Consider the following 13,980-nt stretch of genomic DNA (forward strand, 5'->3'; position numbering starts at 1 on the left):
TTCAACATTAGAAAACCAATCAACGTAATCCACCACATAAATAAAATCACATGATCATCTCAATTGACGCAGAAAAGCCATTCGACAAAGTCCAAAACCCATTCCTGATAAAAACTCTCAATTAAATAAGTATAGAAGGGGACTTCCTCAACATAATAAAGGGCACCTATACGAAACCAACAGCCAACATCATTCTTAATGGAGAGAGGCTGAAATTATTCCCCTCGAGAACAGGAAAAAAACATGGACGTCCTTTATCAACACTCCTATTTAACATTGTGCTGGAAGTCCTAGATAGAGCAATAGATAAGAAAAAGAAATAAAGGGCATCCAAATTGGTAATGAAGAAGTAAAACTGTCCCTATTTGCAATGATATTATATATAGAAAACTCAAAAGACTTCACAAGAAAACTACCGGAACTAATAGAAACATTCAGCAGAGTAGGAGGATACAATATACAAAATCCATTGGATTCCTATACACCAACAAAGACAACGACGTAAAGGAAATCAGGAAAACAATATTTATAATAGCCTCTAAAAAAATAAAATACTTAGGAATAAATCTAACCAGGGATGTAAAAAACCTATACAAAGAAAACTACAAAACACTGCTGCAAGAAACCAAAAGACATCTACATAAATGGAAAAACATACAATGCTCATGGATAGGTAGACTCAACACTGTGAAAATGACAATTCTACCCAAAGTAATCTACAAATACAATGCAACCCCGATCCAAATACCAACAACGTTCTTTAAAGAGATGGAAAAAACAATCATTAGCTTTATATTGGAAGGGAAGAAGCCCCAAATAAGTAAAGCAGTATGGAAGAAGAAGAATAAAGTAGGAGGACTGGCACTACCTGACCCCAGAACCTACTATACAGCTACAGTAGTCAAAACAGCCTGGTCCTGGTACAACAACAGACAGACTGACCAATGGAACAGACTCGAGAACTCAGATGTAAATCCATCCACCTAAGGTTATGTGATCTTCAACAAGCGGCCAAAGTCCATCAAATGGGGGAAAAGACAGTCTTTTTAATAAACAGTGCTGGCAAAACTGGATGTCCATCTACAACAAAAATGAAAGAGGACCCATACCTCACACCGTATGCAAAAACTAATTCAAAATGGGTCAAAGACCTAAATACAAAGCCAAAAACTATAAAGATCAGAGAAGAAAAGATAGTATCAATGCTAAAGACCTTAATACATGGCATTAAGAGCATACAAATCATAACTAACAACATACAAACTCGAGAAGATAAGCTAGATAACTAGGATCTTCTAAAAATTAAACACTTATGCTCATCAAAAGACTTCACCAAAAGAGTGAAAAGAGAACCTACAGATTGGGAAAAAATTTTTGGTTACTGCAAATCCAACAAAGGTGTAATCTCTAAAATCAACAGGAAAATCCAACACCTCGACAACAAAAAGACAAATAATCCAATTAAAAAATGGGCAAAGGAAATGAACAGACATTTCACCAAAGAAAATGTTCAAGCGGTTAACAGACATATGAGGAAACGCTCACGATTACTATCCATTAGAGAAATGCAAATCAAAATCACAATGAGATACCATCTCACTCCGGCATTACAGGCACAGATCAAAAAAACAGAAAATAACAAATGATGGAGAGGCTGCAGGGAGACTGGAACTCTTATGCACTGCTGGTGGGAATACAAAATGGTACAACCATTTTGGAACACGATATGGCGCCTCTTTAGAAAGCTAGAAATAGAAATACCATATGATCTGCAATCCCACTCCTAGGAATATACCCTAGAGAAATAAGAGCCGTCACACAAATAGATATATGCACACCCATGTTCACTGCAGCATTGTTCACAACAGCAAAAAGATGGAAACAAACTAGATGCCGATCAACAGATGAGTAGATAAACAAACTATGGTACATACACACAATGCAGTACTACGCAATGATAAAGAACAATGACGAATCTGCGAAGCATCTCACAACATGGATGAATCTGGAGGGGATTATGCTAAGCGAAGTAAGTCAACCACAAATGGACAAATATTGTATGAGACCGCTAGAAACTCATGAAAAGGTTTACACACAAAAATAAACAATCTTTGATGGTTACGAGGGAGGGAAGGAGTAGGGAGGGAAAAACACTACACAGACAATAGATAAGTGGCAACTCTGGGGAAGGATAAGACAGAACACAATACTGGGGAAGCCAGCACAGCTTGTTCAGGGTAAGGTCATGGAAGCTCCATGGACAAATCCAAACTCCCTTGGCGACCGAATTACTGGGCTGAGGGCTGTGGGGACCATGGTTTCAGAGAACATCTAGCTCAACTGGCATAACATAGTTTATAAAGAAAACGTTCTATATTCTACTTTGGTGAGTAGCGTCTGGGGTCTTAAAAGTCTGTGAGAAGCCATCTAAGATACTCCACTGGTCTCACCCCTTCAGGAGCAAGGGAGAATGAAGGAAACTAAAGACACAAGGGAAAGACTGGTCCAGTGGACTAACAGACCACAACTACCACAGCCTCCACCAGACTGAGTCCAGTACAACTAGATGGTGTCCGGCTATCACCACTGACTGCTCTGACAGGGATCACAACAGAAGGTCCTGGACAGAGCTAGAGAAAAATGTAGAACAAAATTCTAACTCACAAAAAAGACCAGACTTGACTGCTCTGACCAGGATCGTAACAGAGGGTTCTCGACAGAGCTGGAGAAGGATGTAGAACAAAATTCCAACTCACAAAAAAAAAGACCAGATTTACTGGCCTAAAGGAGACTGGAGAAACCCCGAGAGTATGGCCCCCAGACACCCTTTTAGCTCAGTGGTGAAGTCATTTCTGAGGTTCACCATTCAGCCGGGGAGTGGACAGCCCTTTAAAACCAAATGGGACTAATGAGGCACAGCAGTCCAGGGACAAGGGCCAGAAGGCAGAAGGGGACAGGAAAGCTGGTGATAGGGAACCCAAGGTTGAGTAACGATGGTGTTGATGTGTTGTGAGGTTGTTAACCATTGTCATAGGGCAACGTGTACTGTTAAATGAGAAACTATTTTGTTCTGTAAGCCTTCATCTAAAGTGTGAACAGCAGCACAATTGGGAGAGCGTAGTTGATGTCACTGAACTGTGCATGTAGAAATTTTTGAAATGGTGTATCTTTGGCTATGCATATTTTCACCAAAAAAAAAAGGTCGAGAAGGGAGAGGGCTGACATGTTGTGGAGTTGTTAACCAACGTCATAAAACAATATGTGTACTACTGTTTCATGAGAAACTATTTGTCCTGTAAGCCTTCACCTAAAGTACAATTTAAAAAAAAAAAACAGACTTACTGCCCTGACAGAGACCGAAGAAACCCCAAGAGTATGGCCCCCAGACACCCTTTCAGCTCAGTAATGAGGTCACTCCTGAGATGAACCTTTTAGCCAAAGATGAGACAGGCCCATAGGACAAAACGAGACTAAAGGGGTACACCAGCCCAGGGGTAAGGACTAGAAGGCAGGAGGGGACAGGAAAGCTGGTAATAGAGAACCCAAGATGGAGAAGGGAGAGTATTGATATGACATGGGGTTGTTCTAACGTCATAAAACAATACGTGTACAGTTTAATGAGAAGCTAGTTTGTTCTGTAAACCTTCATCTAAAGTATAATTTAAAAAAAAGGTTAATAGATATAAATGATCAGATTCCATCTACTACTGCAATTTTATCTTTTAAGGTTTATTTTATAAAATTTCCTACATACCATTTAAAGAAACTAATTACAAATGATCTATATTTTAACAGTTCACACAGGGATACCATGTCAAAAGGAGGCCTACAAGTACCAGTTTTTAAAGTTGCAAAATGATATTGTTACAGTAGGACTAAAAGGAGTTAACGGTGGTTATAAAAATCAGGTTGTAACTATCTTTGGTGGGTAGGCAATGTATCTCAAAATCACAATTAACTTGATCATAAAAATTTCACTTTTATCATAGGTAAACATGAGAAGACTATTTACTAACACATGCATCTGCAAAAGGTACTGAGAGGAATTTAATCAAAACAGTCTGCTCTCAAATAAGAGAATTTTCATTCACTTAAATATTTTCTGGGCACCTACGATGTACTAGGAGCCCTGGTGGTGCAGTGGTTAAGAGCTCAGTTGCTAATCAAAAGGTCAGTAGCTCAAATCCACCAGCTGCTCCTTGGAAATCCTATGGAGAAGTTCTACTCTGTCCTATATGGACGCTGTGAGTTGAAATCGACTCAACGGCAATAGGTTTTACTATGTACTAAGCACATGGGGATGTAACAATGAACAAAACAGAAGTAAATTTGCACTTAAGATGCTGAAAGCCAAGTGGGGCGAACCAGTAAATAGGTAATTACCATGTACAGGCAGCAGAGATTAGTGACAGTGAAGAACCCTGGAGTCAGACTGCCTGGGTTTGGATCCAGCTCTGACATTTCTAAACTGTGTGATCTAGTGTTAATTTTTTATTTCTAAGTGGTGGGACCTAGGGTAAAATTTTTATCTTCTCTGTGTCCAATAGTAACAAAAGTGTCTACTTTATAGGGTTGTTGAGAAAGTGACACTGCAATGAGATCTAAAATGAAAACTAGAAAATGTGAACCTTTCCTCTTTTTTGGTGGAGGTGATGGGGAGGGATGCCAAAATGCTCCAAACAGCAGAAGGAATTATGTGAAGTCCCAAGGAGAAAATAAAACTTGGTTCACTGAGGAAATAAAAGTACTGTAATTCTATAAATAGAGTGCAGTGGGAAGGGACTGTGGCAGTAAAGATATGAGCCTGGAGAGGAAACAGAGGCCAGATAACAAAAAGCCCTGTGATCTATGACCCATGACAAGGACTTTGTTCAAGAGGAAAGGTGTTTTTTTTTTTTTTTAAACATACAGTATTGCTTGAATTAAGTGAGACATTTTCTTAGTCAAGAAATAATAACTCCACAAGACATAAAGAACATACAGAAGACAGATCCTGGCTTAAATACTCAAAAGTTGAAACCCAAAGAGCATTAACACCATTTACTGAAATTTTGAAAAGCGTATGGCAAAAAAAGGAGGAATGTCTGAGCACCGCGTTCCAAACACCATATTAGGTGTTTTCACATAGATTATCTTAATTAATCAAATAAGAGAACCTTGAAGAGGGTGGTATTACTCACTTTATAAATGTGGCAACTAAGGCACAGGGAGGGTAACTTGTCCAAAGTAAATAGCTAGCAAACTAGACATCAAAACAATAAAAATTCTTCTCCAGAGACAAATATGACAATTTTGTCATTTTATAATCATCCCAATACATATTATAATTTCTAAATATATAATCTATTCCTCTTTTCTCTGTTTTAAAAAAAGCACAAATTACTATGTTGAAACTTCTTTTACTTGCTGAAGCCAACAAATGGTGAAGTACACTGAATTGGGAAATTTTAACTCTCCTTTTCCATGCCTCCTCCTTTGTCAGACTTTATTGTTGAAGCATGTGACAGAACTATGACTCCATAATTAAGGCTATAATGAGACTTCTCTGTCATGAGCTATTACTAACATTTGCTACAAACTCATCTAGTTCTGCCACAAAGCTTTTTGCTTACAAGAAAATTCTCAAGTCTAGTCTCGAGCAAGCAAAAAGTATTTGGGTAAAGTCTGAAAACAAGAATAATTAGGTCTATGTATATGATAGAATTTTTCTCTGAAGAATAATTTACAAATAAATCCCAGATAAAACAGACCTAAATATAATCTCAAAAGACAGTAAAAAAAAAAAGACACATCTTATACTTGAAGTCAGTTCTGGTATTTGTCTCCCCACTGAAAGAAAAAGAGAGGGAAGCGGGGGGAGGGAAGAAGGAACAGCACAATAACAGCATAATTCATTACTGCTCCTTCCATGTTTCCTGCTTGTAGTAAGTAGATTTTTTCATGAAACATAAGAGACTATGGCTAGAGGACACTGTCGCACTTCCTGTCTAAGTGAACATTTCCAGACAATAATGAAGGATAAGCAAAGAACAATTAGCATGTCTGGCCTAATTAGTTTTTCCATTTTCACTTTGAAGACTGTAACATACTTTATATTTATAAAAAATTATTTACAAAGCATTTTTTCATGTTATTATCCCATTCTAACAACTCACTTCTGAATTTCTATTATGTGCCACTGAGCTATGTCCTGAATGCTTTGTTTCAAAGCATACAGAGTCCTGCAGAGTGATTATAATGTATTAGATAAGGGCTGGAAGAGTACTCCACAGTACGAAGGGAGTATATGACTATTGGTAAAGGTAACTTTTGAATTAGGTCTTAAAGAATAAAGAGGACCGTTTCAATATCAATCTGGTGATTTCTGATGGCAAATAATTCCAAAGGATTGGCCTGAACAAAAAGAAATTTACCTCTCATGTGGAGAAGTCTTGTGGCTGGGCAGGCTGCAAGCCTGGTACAAAATGTGGCTAAATGGTGTTAAAAGGACTCAGGTTCTTTCTACTTCTCTGCCCTCCTAGGGCAGGCTTCATCCCTCATGGCAACTGGGGCCACATGCTCCCTTGTTCATAGACAATATGGGAAAGAATCCTACCCTCCAGACATAGAATGTCTCCTCCCCTTCAATCTGACTGGAATAAGTTTACAGGGAAAACTACCTGATTGGTGTGGACTAATAAAATCTACTCCTGGAGTTGGTAATGAATCACCTTTTGAGTCTTCTGGATACATGAACAAAATCAGATTTCTGTCAGGAAAGAAGAGAGAAGCAGATACTACTAGAAGGTCAGCTAACAGAGCTGATGACAGAATAAGGGGAACTCCAAGCACTGGAATAAACACATAAAAAACACAGGCATATAGGGAACAAGAAACAGCTTGGTATGGCTGGAGTGACGGGAAATCAAAGGCTCAACAGACTATACACTTCTGAGTTCGGACTTTATTCTATAAACAACAAAAAGTTAACACAGGTTTTTAAGTAGGAAAGCAGCACACTCCAACTGGTTTTTCAGAAACCTAACTGATACAGAGAACAGTAAAGAGAAGGAGAAGGAGATTGGGAGAACAAATGGTAGACTTAACCAGCAAGCCGTTTAATTACTGATAGTAGGAAAAGGAAGGAACACAAATTTTCTCAAGATAGAACAGCTGCTATGTAGACATGGCTATCCCTGTTTTTTACAGATGAGGAAATTAGCCTCAGACAGGCTAAGTGGCTTGCTTAAGATCACAAAGCTACGAAGAGCAGTCCGAATCTGCATGGAGGTTTGATTCCCAGTGCAGTGTTCTAATAGAGCACAACTGTATCTAAAAAACCCAACAGTGCTCAAAAAAGGGGACTGTTTTGAATCCTGTTAAAGGACTCCTATTTACTCCAACTTTATTTAACATTATTAACGGTCACTACATGGGTTTAACGTCCATTTATAAAAGTTAGTACATCATGTTTCTAAAGTTTCTACACCGTATGAGATACTAAGGATACTGTGAAAAATTCAATTTGTAATGTCAAATATAGACTGTCAAAATTTTACGTGACAATTAAAAACCCATTGCAATTTGCATTAAATAAAATTTGAACTTGTTTTACAAATAAGGTACTGTAAGTTTGAGTTTCATTATAACTCTGGAGTCAGCAAGCACTTGAAAAGTTTCTCTGAATTATGCCTCCCTTTGAAATCTTGGGTTCTGATAACTAACTTATACTAACATCAACTTATTCAATCTGTATGCTGAGGAAATAATCTAAGAAGCCAAATTATATGAAGAACGGGAATCAGGACTGGAGGAAGACTCATTAACAACCTATGATATGCAGATGACACAACCTTGCTTGCTGAAAGTGAAGAGGACTTGAAGCACTTACTGAAGATCAAAGACCACAGCCTTCATTATGGATTACACCTCAACATAAAGAAAACAAAAATCCTCACAACTGGACCAATAAGCTACATCATGATAAACGGAGAAAAGATTGAAGTTGTCAAGGATTTCATTTCACTTGGATCCACAATCAACACCCAGGCAAGCAGCAGTCAAGAAATCAAAAGACACATTGCACTGGGCAAATCTTCTGCAAAAAAGACTTTTTTAAAGTATTAAAAAGCAAAGATGTCATTTTAAGGACTAAGGTGCACCTGACCCAAGCCATGGTATTTTCAGTTGCCTGATATGCATGCATATAAAAGCTGGACGATAAATACGGAAGACCGAAGAAGAATCGACACCTTTGTGGTGTTGGTGAAAAATACTGAACATACCATGAACTGTCAGAAGTACAGCCAGAATGCTCCTTAGAAGCAAGGATGGCAAGGCTAAGTCTCACATACTCTGGACATGTTCAGGAGGGACCAGTCCCTGCAGAAGGACATCATGCTTGGTAAGTCAGAGGGTCAGCAAAAAAGAGGAAGACCCTCAGCAAGATGGACTGACTCTAGCTGCAACAATGGGCTGAATCATAACAACTGTGAGGATGGTGCAGGAGTGGGCAGTGTTTCATTCTGTTGTACACAGGGTCTCCATGAGTTGGAACCTACTCAATGGCACCTAACATCAACTTAAAAAAAAATGTAGGCTATCTCACTTTTAAAAACATACTCATTTTAGAAAAAGTCATTTGCCTGTTTCTTTGTAGAGCAGGTAAGTTTCTGTTTTATCACCACTGTTCCAAAGCTGGGTGAACAGGGAAGACTGTTTTATTGTATGAGACCACTACTGCGAAAACTCATGAAAAGGTTTACACACAAAAAGAAACAATCTTTGATAGTTACCAGGGATGGGAGGGGTTGTGGTGGGGGAATACTAAATAGACAATAGACTAAGTGGTAACTTTGGTGAAGGGTAAGACAGTACACAATACTGGGGAAGCCAGCACAACTTGCACAAGGAAAGGTCATGGAAGCTCCGCAGACACATCCAAACTACCCGAGGGACTGAATTGCTGGGTGGAGGGCTGTGGGGACCAGGGTCTCAGGGAATATCTAGCTCAATTAGCATGACATAGTTGATAAAGAAAATCTTCTACATTCTACCTTGGTGACTAGTGCCTGGGGTCTTAAAAGCCTGTGAGCAGCCATCTAAAATACTCCACTGGTCTCACCCCTTTGGGAGCAAGGGAGAATGAAAAAAACAATATACAAGGGAAAGATCAGTCCAAAGGACTAATGGACCACAACTACCACGGCCTCCACCAGACTGAGTCCAGTACAACTAGATGATGCCCAGCTACCACCACTGACTGCTCTAACAGGGATCACAACAGAGGGTCCCAGACAGAACTGGAGAAAAATGTAGAACAAAATTCTAACTCACAAAAAAAGGCCAGACTTGCTGGTCTGACAGAGACTGGAAAACCCTGAGGGCACGGCCCCCGGACACCCTTTTAGCTCAGTAATGAAGTCACTCCCGAGGTACACCCTTCGGCCAAAGATCAGACAGCCCCATAAAACAAAATGAGACTAATGGGGCACAACAGCCCAAGGACAAGGACTAGAAGGCAGGATGGGACAGGAAAGCTGGTAATAGGAAACTCAAGGTCGAGAAGAAGAGTGTTAACATGTCTTAGGGTTGTTAACCAACGTCATAAAACAGTATGTGTATTAACTGTTTACTGAGAAACTGTTCTGCAAACCTTCAACTAAAGTACAATTAAAAAAAATTAAAGAAATAAATAAAAATAAGTACTTTTTCCATTAAAAATTATAAACAATATAATTTCAAGATTATTGGGTTAAACGTTAGTCTTCTGTTTGATTCATTCAATAGCTTTAGCGAGCACCTATGTGCCAAGCACTATGCTAGGTGCTGGGAATACTGTTGTGAGCAAAACTGATAAGAGTTTCTATCCTCACAATGCTTGTAAGTTAGTGGGGGAAGACTGACATTAACCAAATAATCACACAAATATACACTGGAATAACTACAGAACTATTTTCCTTCGGTCTGAAAAACATGATTTCAAATGTACAAAGATAAAACATCAACATAGCAATAATATGTCATTTTGCCACTAACACCTGAATTTTCTCACTCACCAGGCTAGAAACTTTCTTTCAGCCTCCATAAATAAAATTTTTTTCTTAAAACATACCTGCTATGTAATTCTTCCTACTGACTCTATCCTAGATTAGCATCTCATCTCTTCATACTCAGGTAACTGCAACGGCTACTGTCTTCCCTGGTTCATTCCATTCTCTCCTTATTCTAACTCAACGTATACATCATTGACATGTTCAGCCTGCTGGTTTATTACATTAATCCTTGGCTTCCAAACTTTCAATGGCTCCCCAAACCTTTCAGAAGAGGATAAAAATCCAAATTCCCTCAAGCCAACACTCAAACCCTTTTACAGACAGATACTGTTTGAACTGTCCAACGTTCTCCTTTTAGTTTCCCAAGGCAATTCAGTTGTTGGCTCATTCTATTTTCCTCCTATCCGCCCTCCCAAAGCTAATCTCCACTTTTTACTTTTGCTTTTTCCTTACAAAGTTAGTGCTCTAACCTCCATAAATCTAAACCCTCAAAGGCCAACTATTCCAGGAGATTCTTTAGACTCCTGAGGCCTTACTCATCTCCCTATACACTGGACATCTATAACATCGTTTGTATTCGTAGAACTCGCTAGATAGTCTTCTAGACTCAGGGGGCACATCTCATCTTTCCAGTAAGAACCTGGAGGCAAAGTCTACATGTCATACTTCTTTCTTCTCTTCCATTGCAACCTAGTATAATGCAAAACACAGAGCAGATCTTCAATAACCACCCGTGTAATGGAACACAAGTTCAATTTTCGACCTGTGAGTTTCATTGACTAGAATATAAAATCAGAATCATTTGGCATTATTGTATTTCTGAAGGTTAACCTATGACACGCTACAAAGAAAATCGCTATGACTCAACAAGATACATGGAAACTGGGCAGTAGAATCTGGAAAACAACACAGGTGTTTTAAATCCTAAAATTAGAGCCTGACACAAAGAACTTGTTTAAAATGCTGGTGTTGGGTCATAGAACAATACAGTACGCAAATAACGTGTACCTTCTACGACTGTTTGCCAACTGCACCCTCATCCTGCAAGGTATCTTCATAAGTGGCACTACAACAACTACTACGACAATTTTTTTTTAACATGTAAAAAAAATAGCATAGTGCGCTTACCTCATGGGGGAGGGCGTGGTTGGCAAACAAACATAAAAGGTGCGCATTATTTGCATAAAAATACAGTAGTTAGGTTTTGTGGGGCAGAATACTGACCTTTACTGAATTCATGCAAGAATGAGCCACGCTATAACTGGGCTAAAGTGTAGTCATGGGCCTATGAAAACTCTAGAAGAAATGTCATTCCATTTTCATTAAATTCAGGATAAGAAAAAATTTTCATCAGTTACTTTGGGTAACTGATTACAGCTGTCAGAGTCAGAGGTAGGTCTTGATACACACTACAATATGGACGGAGCTTGAACACATTATGCTGAGTGAAATAAGTCAATCATAAACGGATAAATATGGTATGGCCTCACTTATGTAAAAAGACAAGAACAGACCAAAGTTTATTACTGGTTAACAGGGTTGAGGGAGGTTATTGCTTATAGAGTAATGACTTTCGGTTTACAGTGATGGAAAAATCACACAGATTATAGGTAGGGCTGCATAGCCAATTAACGTAATTGCTGTCAATAAGTTGTACACACATAAAAAGTTGAATTGGCAAAGCTGGGCTTCAAACCAGTTCGAAAAATTCAGTAATTGCCAACATAAACGTAATCTCCCACGTGGATTCTGAAAGTTTCGGGAGCCTGCTATGGGCGACTGGATTATTGGCAGGGCTGTAGAGAGCAACACACATTCAAAGCCTTACATCCTGTGGGCAACAGATTTGGTTGCTATGTAACGCATTCATTTACACAGGCACATTACTGAACCAAACTGGTTTGAAGCCCTGATCACTTAAAAAAAAAAAAGAGTAGCTGCTGAGGTTGCTTATGTACAACCAAACATTTCATGGGATTTGGTTCCTTGGTTTGGAGGTTTAGGGTCATCGTTTCATGGAACACAACTGGCCCACTATTGTGTCTAATGCTTCTGTTTTACTTCCTAGTTCATAGCATAGTGCCTGTGGTCTTAAAAGCTTGCAAGCGGCCATCCAAGGCTCAACAACTGGTCTCTATTCGCCTGGAGCAAGAGAGGAAGGAAAGTCAGGAACAGGAGGAGGATATGGAATGTGTGGTTAACTGCCTCCATAAACAAATGCCTCCTTAGCTATGAGACCAGAAGAACTGGATGGTACCCGGCTACCATTACCGAACATTTTGAACAAAGATTCCACAGAAGAATCCTGATCAAAAGGTGGAAACGCAGAACAGAATTTCAAGTTCTCATGGAATCCAGAGTTTCTGGAGCCAAGGGGGCTGAATGAGCCCCTGAAACCATTGCCCTGATCATCTTTAAAACTTAAGCAAAAAATATCCCCTGAAGTCTTACTAAAACCAAACAACAGTTCAACTAGTAAAAAATGTCTGCCTTGAGCATTATGCTTTTTTAAGAACTATCTACAAGGGCTCAAAGTGACAACAGCAACTCAAAAGATTAGACAGGAACCTTAGGGGGAATGGGGGAAGAACAACTCAGAAAAGGGTGAGAATGGTTGTACAACTTGAAGGATGTAATCAATCACACTGAATTATACACGTAGACATTGGTGTATGTTCTGCTGTGTATATTCTCAACAACAAAAATAAATTATTTAAAAAAAAAAAAAAAAGAATCAGAATAAGGCTCTCTCATTTCTGTTTTCAACTTTACTGCAAAAAGACCTAGAGATGGGGAGGGGTGGTGGTGAAGAATGCAATGAAGAGTAAGAGGCCTAGGTGTGCAATGAAAAGAGCTCTCTAAACCAGCTTGAAGTGGCCTAGTTTTGGCCCAACCCCTCGCCAGCTGTAGACCCTGAGTAAGTCACTCATCTCTTTGGGCCTAGTTTCCCAGCTGTAAAATAGTCACACCGGATCTAAAGGTTTTTCTAACTTTAAAATGCCAGGGCAAGTCTAATCACAGCTGCAATTTCATGTCTTTCTTTTACTCCACATTTCTGGAAGAAAGTAATTTATTTCAGCAATCTAAAAGAAATGCATGTTATTCAGAGACAAAAGATTCTGTACGTTGAAACAGCTCAGGAATTCTGTAAAAACGCCTATTTCCTCCTTACAGTAAGATGTTTTAGCATAGGAAACAGTGCTCTACTAAAGATAATCAACACTGCTTCTATAAATTAGGCCTAATCCGAAGTACTTATTATCTGTGCTGGTATGTGAAGAGGTGTTATTGTCGCTCAAAGCAGAAGCAACACTCCTCAGAGCTTCCCTGAAAAGGGTGCGAAAGTTCTCATCCTCGGGGTAAAGACTAGTAAAGGGCTGTGCAAACGATAAGGTAATAAAAAATGCATGTTTTTTGCCATTTAAGCACAGCCTCCTCTTTTTTTTTTATCGAACCCGAGGTATTGTCTCCTTCCCCACCTGTCAAAGCTCTACTACAGTTTTACCCTGACCTATAACTTACCGAACCATCGAACTTCTTCCTCGGGGAGGGACCGTCCACGGGCCTGCTCCCTCTCCAGTGCCCGGACGGCTGCTCTCATGCCCACCGCGGGGCAGTCGCAGCCCCGCACCCAGATAAACACGCGCGGCTCAAGTCTCGGGAGCGCCTTCCCCGCGTCCCGGGAGCGGCGGGTCCCGCCCCTCGGAGCCCGGAGCCGGCCCGGCCACCGCCGCGGCCACTTCGGGCCACTCTCCCCGCCCCGAGCGCCACACCTCGCGCCTCTGGCACCGGGACGCCACGCACAACCCAGCCCGCCCCTCCGAACGCACAGGGACCGGCCAGTCCGCCGCCGTCGCCGCCTCAGCTCCAGACGGACTACACCCCCTTCCCCGCCCAGCGCCCCAGCGCCTCCCGCGGCGGCCGGGTCCCAGCCGCACGCCTCCAC

General features: G+C 40.2%; 1 protein-coding gene across 1 annotated transcript in view; it reads right to left on the reverse strand.

Annotated features, from left to right (window-relative positions):
• Positions 1–13,667, reverse strand: part of BTBD7 (BTB domain containing 7) — a 103,952-nt gene extending 90,285 nt beyond the window's left edge. The window contains exon 1 of the mRNA XM_023731753.1: positions 13,557–13,667. The gene's annotated coding sequence lies outside the window, so the exon portion shown is untranslated. The remainder of the gene's footprint in view (positions 1–13,556) is intronic.
• Positions 13,668–13,980: the final 313 nt, after the last annotated feature.

This window comes from Trichechus manatus, unplaced genomic scaffold, assembly GCF_000243295.1.
Source record: "Trichechus manatus latirostris isolate Lorelei unplaced genomic scaffold, TriManLat1.0 scaffold00045, whole genome shotgun sequence".
Taxonomy (NCBI): domain Eukaryota; kingdom Metazoa; phylum Chordata; class Mammalia; order Sirenia; family Trichechidae; genus Trichechus; species Trichechus manatus.